Source organism: Callospermophilus lateralis, chromosome 3, assembly GCF_048772815.1.
Source record: "Callospermophilus lateralis isolate mCalLat2 chromosome 3, mCalLat2.hap1, whole genome shotgun sequence".
Taxonomy (NCBI): Eukaryota; Metazoa; Chordata; class Mammalia; order Rodentia; family Sciuridae; genus Callospermophilus; species Callospermophilus lateralis.
The window spans coordinates 106,728,157-106,748,171 of NC_135307.1; the positions used below are offsets into that span (position 1 = coordinate 106,728,157).

The 20,015-nt window shown below is 38.5% G+C and overlaps 1 protein-coding gene across 4 annotated transcripts in view; it reads left to right on the top strand.

The window, feature by feature from the left end:
- Tln2 (talin 2) overlaps nucleotides 1-20,015 on the top strand; it is a 394,566-nt gene that overhangs the window by 158,622 nt on the left and 215,929 nt on the right. For all 4 annotated transcript variants that reach the window (XM_076850883.2, XM_076850885.2, XM_076850886.2 and 1 more), the window contains one exon: nucleotides 6,068-6,143. The gene's annotated coding sequence lies outside the window, so the exon portion shown is untranslated. The remainder of the gene's footprint in view (nucleotides 1-6,067; nucleotides 6,144-20,015) is intronic.

Here is a 20,015-nt window from a genome sequence, read left to right on the forward strand (position 1 = left end):
CATGCACCATTGTGCCTGGCTTATAGGATAGTTCTTGATACATGTATTCTGTGGGGTATTTTTCCCCCAGAAAATTTATAATGAGAGCTTATTTTTGTAGAGTTGCCTCCTTTTAGAAGATAGGCATGTTTTTGCTTCCTTCCTCCAACGAAGGGGGCCCTCTGCATAGCTCTGATGAATTGAATTTCCTAGTCATTCAAATGTTAGCTAATTAGACTTTTGTTGGAAATAATTGACTGTAATAATGTACTGAATATGGTCTAGAGACAGTTTCTTCTAACCCAGAAGTCATAAAGAAAAATATTTCTCCTTTTTTTGTTGTTGTTGTGGGAATTACAAAGGATGAGAGAGTGTGCTGGGAATAAACTGGGATAAACAGAATTTGAGAAATATGAAATTAGAATAAGCATTTCAAAGTTAAAATATAGAACTATAGAATTATATTTGTGCCAGTTAATAAAATGAGTGAATGATACATTTAGGAACAACTTATTCATTCATTGTATTCCTTTAATCAAATATTTGTGGAGCATCCTTGTATCCAGCACTGGGGATATAGCTCTGTCCTTGTTCTCATGGAGTTTACCTTCTAGTTATACATACTACTAGTTGATTTTTAAGTGTTTTTTTTAAATTTTTAAGAAGCGGGGACTATGAATTATATAGAACAGTAAGGAAATCATGGCACCTCAATATTCTATTGTTGAAAGCACATAAAGATAGAGGGGAATATAGCAGCATAATCGTAGGCTTCTCTTGCCTGCCTGGAAAACCCATGCTCTGCACTACTTTGCATTGATATTTGCACCATTGACTGATCACTATAGGGATTGTGCTTAGTCCTTCAGTTGTTAGTGTGGTGGTGCCGAGTTCGTTTTTAACAATGATTTGCATAGAAGTATGAATTATAATATTTTAAGTGGTGCACAGGGCACTTGTCCCAACATGCAGACCACAAAAATAAAGGGATCTGTGTATGAGAAAGTTATGGTAGCCATTTACTCATAATCCACATTAGCACATCCAGAATGTTCTGTCTTAAGAAACTCTTTTTGCTTAACCAGCATTTATACTTTGAGTCCTTTTTGCAGGTAACTTTTCCTCCCACCATAGAGTTTGTTAGAATGTAATTTTTTAGAAGAATACAAAGAGATTTCTGGAGCTTTTCTATGGGTCTCTCTGTTTTCTCTTGGTTCTGCAAAGGTCAAGACAGGACATGATTTCTCTGAAGGTTTGGATGAGGATTCTGCCTGCTTACTGGCCCAGCACTAAGTCTCTAGCTGGAAAGTGAGGGAGGGGCAGCCATCAGCAGAGAATTGGGCATCTCCCCTTGGAGTCAGATGCATTCTGACCTAGCAGAGCTGGTCCAAGCTCATTGAGCTGCACTTTGAATAAGAGCATTCTGAAGGTTTCAGCAAAAACAGACATGTTGTCAGCAATTGGTAGAAGCTGGAGTACGTTGGGAGAATTTTGTTTACAAATCTTCTCTTTTCTCTTTAGATCTTTCCATATCTATGTAGGGCTATTAAAGAACTCTTTGGTTTATTTCTTTGCTTCTGGGATTTTATGATTTTGAGTGATTAATAATAAATGTGTCAAACATAAGTGGTAACTCAAGCCAAGAGTATATTCTGTCGTCCTTAGCTAAATGTAGTGGATTTTCTTTGCTTTATTTGGTCTTGTCTTTTAAAACCAATTTTGTTAATTTGAGCTGATTTTTGTGCTCATGCAGATGGTGCTGAGGTAAAGTGTGGGTGCAGTTTTACACTACTGATTGCCTTTTAATGAAATCTTATGATGAATGTGTCTTGGTGGCTTGGGGTCTATGGAACATAGTGAGATTTCAGCCACGTATATCATGCAGGTTCTTCAGATGTAATTCAACTTGGATCCACCTATCTGTGAGAATTAAGCTAAGGCTGGAAAACAAAAGTCCATAAAACTCTCAAGGTGAAAGAGTGTCTCTTGTAATTTCAGGTTATTTAGCATGTTTTGTTTCTTTAAAGCTGAGGTGATGATCTTAGGTACACCTTTTACCAAACACTTCCTGGATTCCAGGCATCGTGCTAGGAACGTCACCTGTCCTCTATCACTCATCCCCACAACATCAAAATAGCTAGGAATGATCATTTCTCCTCTGAAGATGAGAAAACTTTTTGTATTGATGATGATGATGATGATGATGATGATTATTGGTACCAGGGATTGAATTCAGGGGTGCTTAACTACCAATCACAGCCTCAGCCCTTTTTAAATATTTCATTTAAAGACGGGGTCTGGCTGAATTACTTAGGGCCTCACTAAGTTGATGAGACTGGCTTTGAACTTGTGATCCTTCTCCTGCCTCAGCCTCCCAAGCCACTGGGATTACAAGTGTGCACCACCACACCTGGCCAGGCCAGCAAACTTGGATTCCAAAGGGTGTGCTTAAAATTCATGGAGCAGGTAAGAGGTGGTGTGGGATATAGGGGCAGTTACCACCTGTCCTGATATCCTGCTTGTTGGTGACTGGCACTTTAGGAAGTAGCTTTTGCTAACTTTTAATCACATCTACTTGTGCTGCTTAAAATCCCCCAGCAAAGGTATAGTGGGGAGCTGCCATATGATCCAGAGAAGTCTCCGTTAAGGCAAGTCCTTTAAATAGCAAGATCCTGCTTCAAGTTTCTATTTACTTGAAAAGATCTTGTCCATGTTTAAAATAAGCCTTTTAGGACGAGGGGTGTAGCTCAGTGGCAGAGTGCTTGCTTCACATGTGCAAAGCCCTGAGTTCAATCCCTACACTGCAAAAAAAACAGACAAAAGCATTTAAAATAGGTAAGTGTGGCCTACAAGGAGACATAGCTCATCTCAGCATTCTCTAGGGACCTTGTTAGGATCAGGCAATGAACAATGAGTTTCTGCTGCAAGCTGTTTCCATCATTGCTCCTGCGGAGTTGGAGCTCAAACAAACTCTGGGGCTATTGAATGTTGCTGTATGTTGCTTAAACCTCACAGCAGCCCTTTTGGTTTGCATTATTACAGAGAAGGAAACTGAGGCACAGAGAAGTTAAGCACACAGAGGCCAAATATAGTAAATGATCAAACTCAGATTTGCACCTTACCCTTAACATTATGTTATTGTCATTCCTAAGTGCAGTATTTTGTGCCATATATCCTAGCTCATCTCGTCCCAGCTATAGACTTGCTTGGCACTGAGAACAGAAGCCATGGGTTGCTGGCATGGGTTGCTCCTGGGTTTGTTTGAGTTGTGCCCTGGAGTCACAAATACTCAGTATAAGTGTCATGATTGCTCATGTCTGAAATTGGATCATGGTTCTTGTTCTTTGTCTATCTTCTAGGGAACTTTTCTTGGGGAGAGGGAGTCACCAGCAGATGAAGGGGGTTAATTAGATTTGTACTTTACATCCTGTACACCCATAAAGGGATTTGTACATCTATCAGGAATTATGACTTTGTAGCCAGGTTTGTAATTATGATATTATGTGGATGTATATATTATATGGAACTCATGAACCTTTAAAAATAAGGCATTGAGAAGAATAAATTTCTTTGCTGAAGATAAAGTGAACCTAATGGGCTCATTATGGTAATACATTTATGCATTTTATAATCTCAATAGAAAAAATCTTTTCATGTATAAATATAATTCAATAAAAATAAATCTGTGAAGTGGTTTTGTGTACTATAATAGAGAATGTTTTAAGCATAGAAATGGCCCATCTGGTCAATTATGTCTCCTTTGTTTTTATTCTTATAAATAGTCTCTTAATCAATTCCCTTGTTAGTCAAACATGATTACCTGCCTCTGGAAATAGGGTTTTTGGTGTCCCCCCCCTTTTCTATACTAGCTTTGAGCTTCTTGCTTCAGTCACTTTAGCTATCAGTCAAAAACATTAGTTGAATTGGGTACCATAAATCTACATTCGTACGCTTACAAGATATATTTGTTTTCAAATATAATGGGATGATTGAGGAGATGGAAAATAGAGAAGCATGGTACCAGGTGAGATTCTTTTGGTCATAGGTAAGATTCTGTTAGCCTTAGTGAGAAAGAAGATGGATTTACAATAAGGATACAGAAATGTGTTGGAACTTAAGGGTGGGGATGAAGTAGCCCTGAGAAGTGAAGGGGAGCTGGAGGTGAGAAAGTGAACTCCCCAATTGGTGTTCACTGCAATATACAGGTGTCATGACTCTTGGTAAGACAAGTGGGGAGGAAGATTAATGGAAGGTAGAAATGTTATTACTTAATTCTTGAGCACAGATTTACAAAGTTCATTCTTTAGGAAAGTAATTCATGCTCTTTACTTGAAATTCAAGCAGTATAAGTACAAATCATCTAAAATTCTGATACGGAGGATTTCTATTTTGATAAACATTCTTCTAGACATTTCTGGACACCCAGGATACCCTGCTTCTTTTATGCATATGCATGCTCATCATGCGCATGCGTGTATGTGAACACACACAGAATTATAGTGCACATAGTCATTACGTATTTGTTCACTAAAAATTATATCATGGTTGTCTTTTCACGTCAATAAAAAGATTTCCATCAGTACTTGCAATGTTTATAGTTTACTTAGCATAGCTCCTATTTGCAGGCCTTTTTGGGTGTTTACTTTTTTCTTTCTGTAACAGTACCTTGCATATCCACCTTTCTGCGTACATGTTTATCTCCTTTAGATTTGTGAAGAATCTTTACGTAGGAGTACAGGATCAAAGGTGTGCCGTTATACATGCTGACCTAGTTGTCCAAGTGCCTAGAGAGTGACTTTCCTAATTTATAATCTCACCATGAAAGTGTCCATGACATTGGACATTTATCATCAGTCATTGGCATCTTTAATAACCTGATAGGTGAAAAATAAGATCTGAATCTTCTAACATTGTTTTTCTTCAGTGTTACTTGATATCTTTTCATATCTTCATTGCTATTTGATTTCTTATGACTCTTAAAGTTTTTAAATTTCCTTTGTCTGTTTTGAGAGGAAGATTAATTTCTTTACTAATTTTAAGGTAGTTTAGCAAAGAGAGATAAGCAACCTTTTATTCCTCACATGAAACTACTCACTACTTTTCCTAGTTTCTTTATCCTTTTATGAAAGTTTCAATTAAAAAAAAAATCTTTAAAGAATGTAGCCAGCCAATATTTCAATCTTTTATAGTTTTAGATTTTGGTGTTATGCTTAAAAGCCTTTTTTATGCCTATATTACAAAACCTCATAATAATTCAAGTACATATTCTTCTAGTACTCATTTGATTCTATTTTGAGTTTATTTTTTTCACAAGTAGAGAGGGACAGACTCAGATTTTCCCTCTCTCTTAATAGCTAACCAACATCACTTATTCACAATTCTCTCATACCTGCCCAGATTTGATTACATGTACTTGGGTCTGTTTCCTATGAATACTCTGGATGTTTAGATAAATGTTCTCACTCAGAGTCCTGTTTGTTAACTTTGGCTGGGTTGTTTTGTTGATTTGTACACTTGATTCTGAGGTGTTTCTCTGCTTCAAATTGGATTTCCATGGAGTAGGTTGTCAGACAGTGAGTTCCCAGTGCCTCAAACTGGGGAGGACACGGGAACAGCTGGAGCCAGAAGGGGCTATTCCACAGACATGTTGAGGAACTGAGTAGGGAAAAGTGAACAAAACCAGAAGAGCTCATGCAAACAAATTTAAAAACAATGAGAGTGCAGGGCCTGAGATTGTTAACATGGTGAGAGGGTGCAGGAAGGGGAATATATATATTTAGCTTTTGTTTAAATTCAAGTCATAAAGCCTTCTTACCACAGGGAAGAAGAAAAAAAAATGTGTTCTTGCCTCTTTGCCAACAGTAACATAATTTTGGTCTTCGAAATAAGTGTCTTGGGACCTCAATTCCCTGTTGGTACAGCAAATTCCCAGTCCATGTGTTGTGGCGGAAATTCATTATTTCCTGAGTTATTTCCTTTCATGCTTAGTGTGGAGGAAATGACCAAATGTATAGATTGAGGTCCCACCCCCCCCAAGCCTGATGTCTGCTGCATTACTTGATTCTGATGACTTTGATTATTGTTTCAGGTATTGCTGCTGAAGGCTTCTCGTCTGCTTCAGGGTATCTTCAGGGAAATCAACTCTACATAAACTAAGAATTTAGGTGAGTCTTTAAAAACCAAACCAATCAAAAACCTTGCCAATTGTCCATCTGTGGTGTGTTGGTGTAGTTTTCTAAAGTGTCACAGTCTTGTCTCTTAATTTGTCTGGTGATATTCAGCATGGGTCTGTGTGGCAGGTGTGCAGAGTGTCTGGGTTTTAGTCCCCTTGTTGTTTTATTTTTCCACCTTGTGGGGGGCCATGCTAAGGGCCTGGAAGAGGGGGTGAGTAGTTGGCTTTTTACCTTATCAGACTTCACTGCAGGAATCCTCATTCATTGTGTTTGTTTCATAGATCTTTTCTTTTCTTCTTCTTTTTTTTTTTTTTGGCAGGGGAGGGGTGGATAGGAAGTGCTGTGTAAGGAACTAATGTAGAAACTTCAGCCATTTGAATTGCAATGGTAGTTCCTGGAGACTTCAGGATTGGGGGTATTGGGTCTGGTATGGGAGGAAGTAGCTGCAGTCCGTTAGTTTGGTTTCCCCATGGCTGTCCTGAGTGGGACCACATGATCCCAAATGGTGTGTATGAAATATTCTGGGCTAAGAGGCAGGTGCCTCTTCTGCAGATCCTGTGTGTGCCAGAGTTGAATTCTATAAGGTAAAAGGCATGGTTTATTCTCCTACTCTCAGTAACTGTGTCATAGCATGCTCAGAGGCATCAGTTCTGTTTCTGCCCAGTTTGGACATGTTGCCAAATCTCGGCTACTCTCCTGTTCTTCATCTGTAAAATTTGTAGGTTTTCTTAGCCTAATTATTTCCATGCTTATAGATTTTGTGGGATAGGGAAAACACATCAGGACCAATTTTTAATATATATTTTGGCTGAATATAAACAAAGTTGATGATTGTTAAAGCTCACTGAGTGTGTGGGAGTTAACTGTATATTTGTATGCTGTTCTATTTTGTGTTGGTATTTTTCTTTTTGTGATTTCTTTTTTAAAAAATATTGATTTTTTTAGGTGTAGATGGACACAACACAATACCTTTATTTTTATGTGGTGCTGAGGATCGAACCCTGCCCATGCTAGCGAGCGCTCTACCCCAGCTGTGATTTCTTTTCTACTCTTTTTTATTGGTGTGTTATAGTTACATAGTTACAATAGTAAGAATCGCCGTTACATATTCATATGTGCATATAATATAATGGCATAATTTGGTCAATTTTATTCTCCAGTACCTCCCCTTTTCCTCTCCTCCTTCCCCCTGGTCCCCTTCCTCTCCTCAACTATTCTCCCTTCCATTTTCATGAGATCTCCCTGACCTTTTCTTTTCCTTTTTTCTCTGCATTTTCCACATATGAGAGAAAACATATGACCTTTGACTTTCTGAGTTTGGCTTATTTCACTAGGCATGATGTTTTCTACTTCTATCCATTTACCAGTGAATAACATAATTTCATCCTCCTTTATGGCCAAATAAAACTCCATTGTGTGTATATACCTCATTTTCTTTATCCATTCATCCATTGACAGACACCTAGGTTGGTTCCATAATTTGGATATTGTTATTGTGCTGCTATAAACATGAATATGCATTTACTGACATAGTATGATAACTTTAATTCTTCAGGATAAATTTCAAGGAGTGGTACAACTGAGTCATATGGTGGTTCCATTCCTAGTGTTACGGTTTAGGTATGAAGTGTCCCCCAAAAGGTCATGCATGAAACAATGCAAGAATTTTCAGAGGTGAATTGATTATGAGATGTGTACCCTAATCTGTGGATTAGGATTAAGTGGACGTAACTGTAGGCAGGTGGGATGTGGCTGGAGGAAAGAGATCACTGGGGGTGTGCCTTGGGGTTTACATATTGTCCCCAATGAATAGAGGTCCCTCTGCTTCCTGGTGGCCATATCCTGAGCTGCTTTCGTCTGCCTCATCCCTCTGCCATGATGTTCTGTCATACCTCTGGCTCAGAGCAATGGAGTTAGCTGTCTATGGATGGAGATCCTCTGAAACTGTGAGCCAAAATAAACTTTTCCTCCTCTAATTGTTCTTGTCAGGTCTTTTGGTCATAGTGCTGAAAAAGCTAACTGAAACACCTAGTCTTTTGAGGGAACTCCATACTGATTTCCATAATGATCAAACTAATTTACAATCCCATCAATAGTGTAAATGTGCTCTTTTCTCTCTACATTCTCTCCAGCATTTATTGTTATTTGTATTCTTTTTATAAAAAAATATTTTTTAGTTTTGATGGACCTTTATTTTATTTATTTGTATGTGGTGCTGAGAATCGAACCCAGTACTTCACACATGCTAGGCAAGCACGCTACCACTTAGCCACGAACCCAGCCCCTGTTATTTGTATTCTTAATGGCTGCTTTTCTAATTGATATGAGATGAAATCTCAGTGTAGTTTTGATTTTCATTTCCCTAATGCTAAAGATGTTGAGCTTTTTTTTTTTTCATGTATCTGTTGGCCATTTGTCTTTTTGATTTTGAGAATTGCCTGTTAGTTCATTTGTTCATTCATTGATTGGATTAATTTTTCTTTTTTTGATGGCAAGTTTTTTGAGTTCTTTATATATTTTGGATATCAATCTTATATCAGAAAAGTAGCTAGGAAAGACATTCTTCTGTTCTGCAGGCTTTCTCTTCACACTCTTAATTGTTTGTTTTGCTGTGCCAAAGCTTTTAAATTTGATGCCTTCCCATTTATTAATTTTGGGTTTTATTTCCTGAGCTTTAGGAGTCCTATTAAGAAAGTCATTTCCTGCAATTGTGTGTTCAAGTGTTGGCCCTACATTTTCTTCTAGCATTTGCAAAGTATCTGGTCTAATTCCTAGGTCTTCAATGCATTTTAAGTTGATGTTTGTACAGGGTGAGAGTTGGGGATCTAGTTTCATTCTTCTACATATGGATGGATATAAAGTTTTGCCAGCATCATTTGTTAAAAAGTCTGTCTTTTCTTTAACACGGTTTTGGTGCCTTTGTCAAGGATTTGATAACTTCATCTATGTGGGTTTGTCTTTCTGTCTTCTGTTCTGTTGGTCTATGTGCCTGGTTTTATGCCAGTACTATGCAGTTTTTGTTACTATAGCTCTTTAGTATAATTTGAAGTTAGGCATTATGATGCCTCCAGCATTGCTGATTTGGCTTAGAATTCCTTTGGCTATTCTGGATCTTTTATTCTTCCAAATGAATTTTAGGTGTTAGAATTTTTGTAATAAAGGATCTATTTTCACAAAATAACTACTATCTACCAACATAATTCCACAAAAGTACTATTTTGATACTAAAAGAATAGGAATGCCACACATTTGTGTTTCACTTGTGCATATTTAGCACTACAAAAAGCGCTAATATTTTTTTCACCTTTTCCTTGTTTCTCTGCAGAACAGTGACTGTTAGCCATGGACTTGGCAGCATGAGTCCATCGACTAGTATTCAGAAAATATTGGGGATATGACTGATAAAGGCTCTTCTTCTGAAACTGTGTCATTCCTCCCAAAAAGGAAATAAATATACCCTACTCACACCTTGTCAATTTCAGACATCTAAAAGAGGTCCACAATCAAAGACGAAAAGACTGTTTTCTTGGGAACCTAAAGTAAAAATGAGTTACACTGCGGCCTATGTGAAAATGAAAACAGTGTTTTAGTAGTCTGATAAAGGTGTACAGATCGTGCCTTCCCACCGACGTGGGGCAGCACGTTGTACTGGCCAGGTGGTACTTGATGCATAAACATCTGCCTGGGGTAGGGGCGCATATGCTAAGAGCTGGGGAGAGGTGAGCTGAATGCTAGACTCAAGGGAGACCTGTGCCAACCCCAAGTGTGAGGAGTTCAAGTATGGACAGAGGTCAAGGTGCATAGCCAAGAGCTCTGAGCTAAGAGTGATGGATCAGAAGACCCTGGGACAATGAGGGGTTTTCCTCCTGGAGGATCATGAGGGGCACCTAGTGTAGATGTTGCCCTTTGAGAACCCATAGAGGATGCTGGATGGCCCAGCCTGACTGAAGAGCCTGGGATAGAGTGGGCAAGAAGGTTACCCATCTATGCCATTCCCAAGATTTCAGATCTGAAAGGAGCTTTCGAGGTGGCATTGTGTGCCGTGGTCTGTAGAGAATGGAATGCTATTGCTTGAAGTTTGCTCTCCTTGGGGTGTGGGGATGTGTGTGAGGTAGGTGGAAGGCAGAGTGAATAATGGCCTGAATTATTAGGACAGAAAGATACTGTGAGGGAGGAGCAACACCACCCCCCACTGCAGGAGGTGTGCACAGTCCTTGCTTCTCCTGGAAGTCCTGAGAAGTTCCATGTGTTCTGCTTGGATTGGAACATGGTGGTTCAGGCCTTTGGAACTCCTCCCCCAGTGAATTTCCAGCTTATGTTTGTGTTAACATTCATATTTTCTGGGAAACTTAAATTAAATTGGACAGCCTTACCTGGTTGCTTTCTGTTCTGTCACCACAGACCTTGGTTTATTGTCTGATTGGTATGCTTCAGGTGATTTCTCCACCCTGGGAATATTTATTCACTGCCCTTGTAGGAAAAATTTATATCAAACCATAGCAGCAGAAGCATTTGTCTTAAATGTGTAGGAATGTGAGATATTACTTGAAATCTTGATATTTCTGAAAGTGTATAAAGTTATGAATAAATGCTGGCAGGGGCTTTTATTTTGACATAAACCAGAGGAAGGAGAATTGCTTTAAGGGATCTGGACTAGCCCAAGTCTGAATAAAATTTAATGAATGAACAATGTAACCAATCAATCATGTTGTGGAGCCTTTCAGAAGGCTAGAACATTCTGGTCAAGATCTTATAGGGATGAGCTATTAAGATTTTGAGACAGCCATGCTTTATAGAAATAAATGTGATGTTTTAAAATGTTACATGCATGCAAAAATCTGTGCATGAGCATGTGTGAGAAGGAGAGACTGATAGATGGGGTGGGGGAATGACAAATGACTTGTTTAGTATTTTACTTAATGGCTCGTGATATATTCCTGCTTTGAGAATAAATCCAATGTTCTGAACTTATCTTGTGTTCCCTGCAGGCTTATAAGAAAAATATTTTAAAATCTATTTCAAATGAAAACCCATTGTTTTTGGCTCTCTGGGAATTTTTAATTCCCATTGCTGGTGAGGGGAAGGTACTGAATCTGTAAAATTCAAAGCAGAATCTATGTAGGTCTTTCATTCGATACCAGTTAAGGGTTATGACGTCGGTAGAGATAAGTTGTTCCTGTGCTTCCTTTTCCTCATTAAAAATGTAATCTGCTGTGCTCTTTTGTCTTCCTGCCACCCTCCATTAGTCTGTTTCTTTGGAGTGCTCTTCTCCTTGACTGTAGGCACCCTCACATCTCCAGCCCTCCGGCTTGCACACTCCCTGAGCCACTGAGAGTCCTAATTAGCATTGTCTTTTTGATCAGGATTCCTGTGGACCTGCTCTGAGGCCCTTACTCTGTGGTCTATGCCTACTACATGTTTTGGCACAGTGTTTCATAATTGGAGTTACTAATCTACTATGTAACAGAATGTGCTGTTTCCTTGAGCTTTTTGGCTAATTATGTTCATCAGTTAATTTCTTTCTTGTCTTTTTTAAAATTTGTTTTTGGTACTGGGAATGGAACCCAAGGGCGCTTTACACTGAGCCACATCCCCAACCCCTTTTGTTGTTTTTTTATTTTGAGCCAGGGTCTTGCAAAATGCTTAAGACCGAGGCTGGCTTTGAACTTGTGATCCTCCTGTGTCATCTTCAGGAGCTGCTGGGATAATAGGTGTGTGCCACTATCCCCCACAGTTAATTTCTTTCAAAGTTAAAAATCCTACTGGAGAATTCAGCAAAGGATGATGAAAAGAGTGAAGAGACAACTTACAGAAAGAGAGAAAAGATTTGCAACCTGTACATCTGATTAAAAAATGAGCAAAAGATTTGAGTAGACATTTCTCCAAAGAAGACATACAATTGACCAACAGGTATATGAAAAAATACTTAGAATCATTAATAATCAGAGAAATGCAGATTAAAACTATGAGATATCAGCTCACATCTGTTACAATAACTGTTATCAAAAAGATGAAAGATGTTGGAGAATGTGGAGAAAAGGAAACTTTTGCATGGGGGAATGTAAATAGTATAGACATCATAGAAAATGGTATGGAGACTCCGTACACACACACACACATAAACACACACACACAAACATACACACACATACACAAGTCTATGTAATCCAACAACCTTACTTCTGGGTTTGTATGCAAAGTAAATGAAATGTCAGAGATATCAGCATGTCAAACCCAACAGCATTCACAATAGCTAAGAAATGGGTATGTGCTCATGAAAGAGTGGATGGGTAAAGAAAATGGGGTATGTGTGCACAATAGAATTCTATTTGGCCTTAAGAAGGAAAGCCTGTCTTTGCAATAACACAGAAGAATCTAGAGAACACTATGTTAAATGAAGTAAGACATGCACAGAAAGACAGATTCTGCCTGGTCCTACTTATGTATGGAATCTAAAATAGTTGAAGTATAGAGTAGAAGTGGAGAGTTGAATGGTGGTTACCAGGGGCTGGGAAATATTAGTCTAAGGTTACAAAATTTCAGTTTGGTAGGAAGAATAAATTCAAGAGGTCATTCTACAATGCAATATTATTAACATTGTTAATAATATATTCTTGAGAATTGCAAAGGGAATAGATTCTACCAGGAAAAAAAAAAAGAGTATGTGAGAGAATACATGTTAATTAGCTCAATTTAACCCTTTAACAATATATATATATATCAACATGTTTTAAATAACAAAAATATACTATTTTGTCAATCAAAATCAATAAATTTCAAAATGTAATTGAAAAATATAAGTCCAAGTGTGGCATGCAAATGGCTAAAATAGGAAGCATTTCAGAAAAGCTTATAATGAAAAGTGATAGTGTCTCACCTTATCTCTTCTCTCCTTTGGTCTTGCTTCTCCAAGGTAACCACTTCTTCTTTGGATTTTTTTTCATGTGTGATTTCCACATGTAAACATATTATGCTTGCAGCACTGTTTCTCACTTTATCAGTGTTAAAGTCTGTGTCTTGGTAGCTTGTGATGGCTTATGATCTCACTTGTCCCATCCCTATCTCTTCCTCCCTGTGGCCAAGTCATGCTTCAGGCCTTCCACTGCCTCTCTGTCTACCCTCAGATGACACCTACAGCCTGTGATTCTTGTCTTCTCTCCTAGACACTATTTCTTATTTACATCAACACACCCCTACCCCACCTCTGAATATCAGGCCATTCTACCCTTAATTTTATATTCTCAAGAGTTGGTACTACCTATGTGTATTCTGTTTTTTAATCTCAGTAAAGGCTTGAATGACTTATCTGTAGATTCTGAGTGTTTAAAACCAAAAAAGCAGGATGTGTTACAATTAAGTAGATGCTGTTCCCCTTGGAACTTCATTGGGTGGTAGAAATCTATCCCTTCCCCTATGAGCTTGATGTCCTTACGCCATTGCCCTGAATGAAGCCCATGTTTAGTGTGTTCTATTTACACTGGGTCAGCACTCTTGAATGCAGCAAGTTCTTTAGACTCTCTGTCATCCATTTCTTCTTCTAGGAATTGGCTTTGTTTTTGGAGGTCTCGTTCCCACAGCCCTGAATTCTGAGTTTGGGTGGTTTTACCTTTATGTATGCTGCTCATCTCTAACTGCTGGTGTAGAATCTAAAATAGTTGAAGTATAGAGTAGAAAGTGGAGAGTTGAATAGTGGTTACTAGGGTCTGGGAAAGAAAAACTTGTCACTATTATTAGAAAAAATGGCTCTGGTGTTTGAAGGGGAACAGTAGCATGATCTTTAAAACCTGCCATCATTTATCGAAGACCTGATGTGTTAGGCACCTAGGTCCCTGAGGCCCACTATCTCTTGAAATCCTCTCACCAGCCCTGTAGAACAAATGTTATCACTGATATCGCCCATAAAGAGAGACTGGACTCTGGATGAGCCCTTTCCAAGAACCCCCAGTGGGAAGTGCATCTTAGACCTTAGGGCAGGCAGAGGCATGGTGTCTAGCTGTGGTTTCATAGACGGGAAGACTTCCCTATCTCTGGCATGTCTTACTCACTTTCTTCCCCCAGGAAATTGCTACTTCTCTAGGAAAGAATCAGTTCTGCCTAATTCCCAGCCTCATCCTTGTTACAGGGTGCCTGGTGGCCAAGAGCTCATTACAAATAAATCTCCTGTGATGGGAATTGCGAATAGCCATCTCCATTCAATATTCTCTTGGTGAATCTCAAGTGGGAAGTAGGACCTCTTACTCAATCCTGATGGTGAATGGGAAAAAAATTATTTATCACAGGTTGTTATTGCATCGAGTATTTTCTTACAGCTCAAGTGTATGTGGGTGAGGCAAGTACATCTGATTCTTTTATGGTATATTTTGTGGTGGTTTTGAAAGAAAGATTGGAAAGACAATCAACTCTTGTTAAATCTTTCATTTTGTCTTATGAATGCAGTGATCTGAATAACTCTTTTTGTCTGATTTTATTTGGTCAATTGTCTTCTGTGGCAGTGTTCAAATGGGTGGCAGGTGCCCTGGAGATACAGGTCCCTCCAGCAGCGTTGATGTTCTCCCAACTCCCCACTCGCAGCTGTCTGTCTTCCTCACTATGCAGATCCCATGTGAAGTCTTGTTAGTAGAACCTGGAGTTTCTCCATAAACATGTCACCCATGAGTTATTCTCTGCTTTCTACTTGAATAGCACATTGAAGAGAATATAGCTGTGAATAGAGTTCCTCCTTGTTAAGTCTCCATTTGGTCTCCAATCTGTCATTCCCACTCATCCACAGCTAGAGTAGCCAAAGCCCGCTCCTCTGTTTCTGCACGGGGTTGAACACAGTCAGAGGCAGAGGCTAGTGCACTACCACACTATAAATTTCTCCCACCACTCCCACCACCGTTATACTTAGGTCAAGGTGGCAGTGTGAAGATGTGCTGCCTCTGTGCAGTAATACTTGTTTTCCAAACACCTTGACTTGTTATGTTTATGACCCCAAATAAATACTGAATAAAAGGAGAATCTTTAGATCCAGGCCTCCTTTAGTCATGCAGGAGAAATATGGTCTCAGTGAAGCCAAGTCCAGTCTATTTATATGGGTTGGGATTGATCTTGCTTCAGCGATGGCCAAAGGAGATGTCCCACATTTCAATTTGGTTGTGGTCAGCAGTCCACGGTTTCCCTTGTATCAACTTGCAGCAGTCCCATTCTGACTTGCAACTTCTGCTATTTCCATCCATCAACTGTAAGGATAAGCCAATGGAGTTGTGATCTGATGAGACATTTTTTGGTTCCATTATGTAAACATTAGCCACATACACAAGACTTATTCCAGGAAAGGAAGATAGCAGTGTGTCACAGTCAAGCAGATTCAATGCCCTAAATGAGGAAGGAAATAAAAATTGGCTGTGGAAGATAACAAAATGTTGTTTTATTTTGTTTTCATCTCCAAGTGAAGATACGTAGGTCCAGTGAAACAGGGGTAAAAGCAATTTAGAGGGACAAGTCTACTTGGACTCTCCATGTTTAAAGGAGCCCTTCCTTTTACACTATACCAGCTTTCTTGAACCTGGCCTTGAGATTTTCTAGGCTTTCAGTCATCTGGGGACATCCTGACTCTTCACCAAGAGAAGGAGATAAATGAAGTCTTTAAAGTATTTTTTATTACTCAATCCTAAATATTGTTCTAATACATTATATTTTCCTCAGTTTACTTACCTCTGAAGAATGAAAAATGACTCAGTGTCCCTGCTGGACATTTGGCTCCAAACAGCTAGGTTGTCCACGATGGTCAGTTGGATGTAGGCTCAGGGACCAGCTGTAGAACTGAGGGTGAGACATTGGTCTCTCTCTCTGTTGACTATACTTCCCAGAAGCTTGGGTTCAGAGGAAGCAGATTCAATGCCCTAGATGAGGAAGGAAATAAAAATCGGCAGTGGAAGATTCAATGACATTGATGTTTTTCTATTTTGTTTACATCTCCAAAACACTGCGGTGCAAAGGGATCTGTGCAAGAGGCAAATGAGCAGAAAGATCAGAGGGAGAAGGGAATATTTCTAGTGTGTTAGATTAGGTTTCTTTCATTTTCCACATTTTTTATTGGTGCAATATAGTTGTATATAATTGTGGGATTTGTTATTACATATTTGAACATACGTTGTTACATATTTGTACAATATGACAATATAATTTGGCCAATGTCATTCCCCAGTATTTCATCTTTCCTTTCTTTCCTCCCCACCCCCATCCCTCTCTTCATTCTACTTATCTCCCTTCAATTTTCATAGATCAACACTCCACCTTTCTTTTTCTTTTTCCTCTCTAGCTTCAACTTAGGAGAGAAAGCACACGACTGTTGACCCTCTGAGTTTGACTTATTGTGCTTAACATAACGTTCTCGAGTTCTATCCACTTTCATGCAAGGCATAATTTCATTCTTATTTATGACTGAGTAAACCTTCATTTCATAGATTAGATAGATATAAATATCTCACATTTTTTTAAAATCTATTCATCCCTTGATGGACATCCAGGCTGGTTCCACAGTTTGGCTATTGTGTATTGTGCTGCTATAAATATGGGTATACATGTATTGCTGTAGTATGATGACTTTTCAGTTCCTTATAATAAATACCAAGCTATGATATAGCTGTGTCATGTGGTGTTTCCATGCCTAGTCTTTTGAAGAACTTCTGTACTGATTTCCATAGTAGTTGTGCCAATTTACAATCCCACCAACCATGTAAAAATGGAGTAGGTTTGTAAGAGGAAGAAGACTAGGTGTCTTGATTATTTGGTGTGAGTTTTTGTTGCTTAAAGCTGAAATGATTGCAAACCATAGTATATTAAACAACAAAGAAGTTCATTTTTCTGTCACCTAGAATAGAGTACTGAGGTAAGCTGTTCAGGAATGGTAGAGTGGCTCTGGGAGATTGGAGCAGGACTTATTCCAGGATAAGGAAGATAGCAGTGTGGCACAGTCAGACATTGGAGATAAACTTCTAAATTCAGAACACAAGGCAAAAGTTCCTCATAATTCATGTTGTTCTTGAGCATTCCTTAGGAAGGTGCGCATGAAGAACCAATATTCTGTCTCCTGGTTAGTTGAAGACAGCAGACTTTTCTTCCAGTGTTAGAAAACATCTCTTGTGTTTAAGGGCCATGTTGTAAACAGTAGACTCACTCTCAGCATCAAGAGGGACCCCAAGAAGCAAGCCCAGAGAACTATTAATTCTTCCCTTCCCTTCCATGGTTGCTCTGAAGCTCGCATGATTACTGAGAAGAATGGAGTAGAATTGCTTGCCAGATTTATTTATCTTTTTTTTTTTTTTAGAGAGAGGTTTTTAATGTTTATTTTTTAGTTTTCGGTGGACACAACGTCTTTATTTTCATGTGGTGCTGAGGATCGAACTTAGCGCCCCGTACATGCCAGGCGAGCGCACTACTGCTTGAGGCAGTAGGGAATATTTCTAGTGTGTTAGAGTAGGTTTCTTTTATTTTCCACATTTTTTATTGGTGCAATATAATTGTATATAATGGTGGGATTTGTTGTTACATATTTGAACATACGTTGTTACATATTTGCCACATCCCCAGCCCCTTATGCATACTTTTTTAATGGAAACTTTTAAATGTACTCAAATGTGAAGAGAATTATGGAGTGAACTGTGTGTTTATCACCCAGTTTCAATGGTAATTAATTCTTCGCCAGTCTTATTTTATCTATAACTTTCTCTCTACCCACTCAGTATTTTGAAGAATATCTTTATTATCTTATTAGTTTCTGTCAGTGTATTAGTATATGAGTCTGAGATAGGACTTAAGGTATTCTAGATAAGGTTTTTTTTTTAATCACCTCTAAAATGTAAAGATTACCAACATTTCCCTAATATCAAGTGAACATTGAATTTTTTGTCAGTTGTCATATAATTTTTTTTTTTTTTACTTTTTTAAAACTCAGGATTCAAATAAGGTTTAGCCACTGCAATTAGTTGCTATGTCTCTAATATCGTTTCAATCTATAGATTCTTTTTCCCACTTCCCCCCCTCCACCTTTAGATTTGTGTGTTCAAGAAATTGGGTTGTTTATCCTTCAGAGAAGAAATTCTCAAAGACTATTCTTCCCCATCTAGGGAGGAATGGTGATATCTAGAGACATTTTTGGTTGCCACAACTTGGGCAGGAGTGCTACTGGCATCTATTAGATAAAGGCCAGGGGTGCTGCCAAACGCATATGGTGCACAACTCAGCTGCACATGACAGAATTATTTTGCTCAAAATATCAATAGTGCCAGGGTTGAGAAAACTTCTCAGTTTTCCACAGTCTTGATTTTGGTGATTGCTTTTTCATTGTTCTATTTAGCATGTCCCTCTGTTCCTTGTGCTTTCTATGACTTGTTTTGTTTAGTTTGAATTTCACATAGGAAAATCAGGATACACGCTCAATGTCTTCTTTTTATTTCAAAGCAATGGATTGGTTCCCTAGCAGCATATTCCAAAATGATCATTGAGATTTTATTTATCTTAGTGTAAGTATAATTGATGTGTTTTCATTTAATATTTTCACTGATGCTCAAATTGCCTGTATTTGACCAGGGGAAACTAATTCAGGCTGTCTCACATTCCTGTTACATGACTCTTAGATTTTTTGCACTTGAAAATATTTTCTAGTGTTGATAAAATGTTACAGCCTTATCTAACCTATTTCTTGCCCCAGACTTGAATCTGCCACTACTCCAAGGAGCCCCGATTTCTTCAAGTATTTAGAAGGCACAGAATAGAAATGAGGCATTTTTTTTTTGCTACTAGGTTTGTACTGGGTTTGTGTTTGGATTTTTCTGTGGATAGAACTCAGGAGCATGTGTGTCCATGTGTGTATACATAAAATTATGGGTTCATACTAATAATTCCAAGTGAAATTCCCTCATATAAGGCTCTTACTTTATCAATTTATATCTATTTTGTTTGAATTAAATCCCAGTTATCATAATTTTAGTTATTAGTGGTACTGTCATTTTTCTTAATTTGGTGCTACAAGCTACAAAAATGTTTGGAAACCCCTGTGTGATTGTACCAGCAACTAGATGCATAATTAGGTTCAGTGGTTTACATTTCTTTTCTGTTTTAAACCATCACCTATAGTATTGTTAAGGTTTCAGAGTCTCATTTATAAAATAAAGTTTATTCAGAGCTGTTTTTGCTTAGAAATAACAAAATTTTGTGTCTCACTGCTCTGGGTGGTGGGAGATCAAGGTGAAGACTCAAGCAGATTGAGCATCTGGTAAGGGCCCTCTTCCTCATCCACAGGTGGTGCCTAGCTGTGTGCTTACATGGCAGAAGTAGTAAGGAAGCTCTTTGGGACATAAAAGCACTAATGCCATTCATGAGGGTTCTGGCCTCATCCCCTTCCGAAGGTTCCATCTCCAAATACCACTACATGGGGATTAGGTCTCAGCATATGAGTTTTGGAGTTCACAGAGATTCAGTTCATGGCAAGAGATAACTGCTTTCATCCTAGTCCCTTCTTTATCCTGTTTCCTCCTATCGCATATGTAGCAATTGAAAAAAAATTATGGTTTTTCATTGTAGTGTTTATGCATATGCAGATATGTACATCTTTTTTTGTATTTGCACCTCCCTCCCTTGTTAGATGAAAAACAGCACACAGTACTCATATTTCTTCACTTCTTTGCTGTTTTCACTGCATTTCCATTCTTACTCTTACTCCACAGCATGTGCAGAGCTCGTCCATACTCCTTGGAGTTCCTTCCTCTTTTTCCATGTGGATTTTTCCTAGTTCATTCAACCTGCACCCCATTGATGGACATTTAGGAGCTTTCCACCTTGCAGTATTACAAATAGTTATGTGGACTTTGGCCCTGAGCA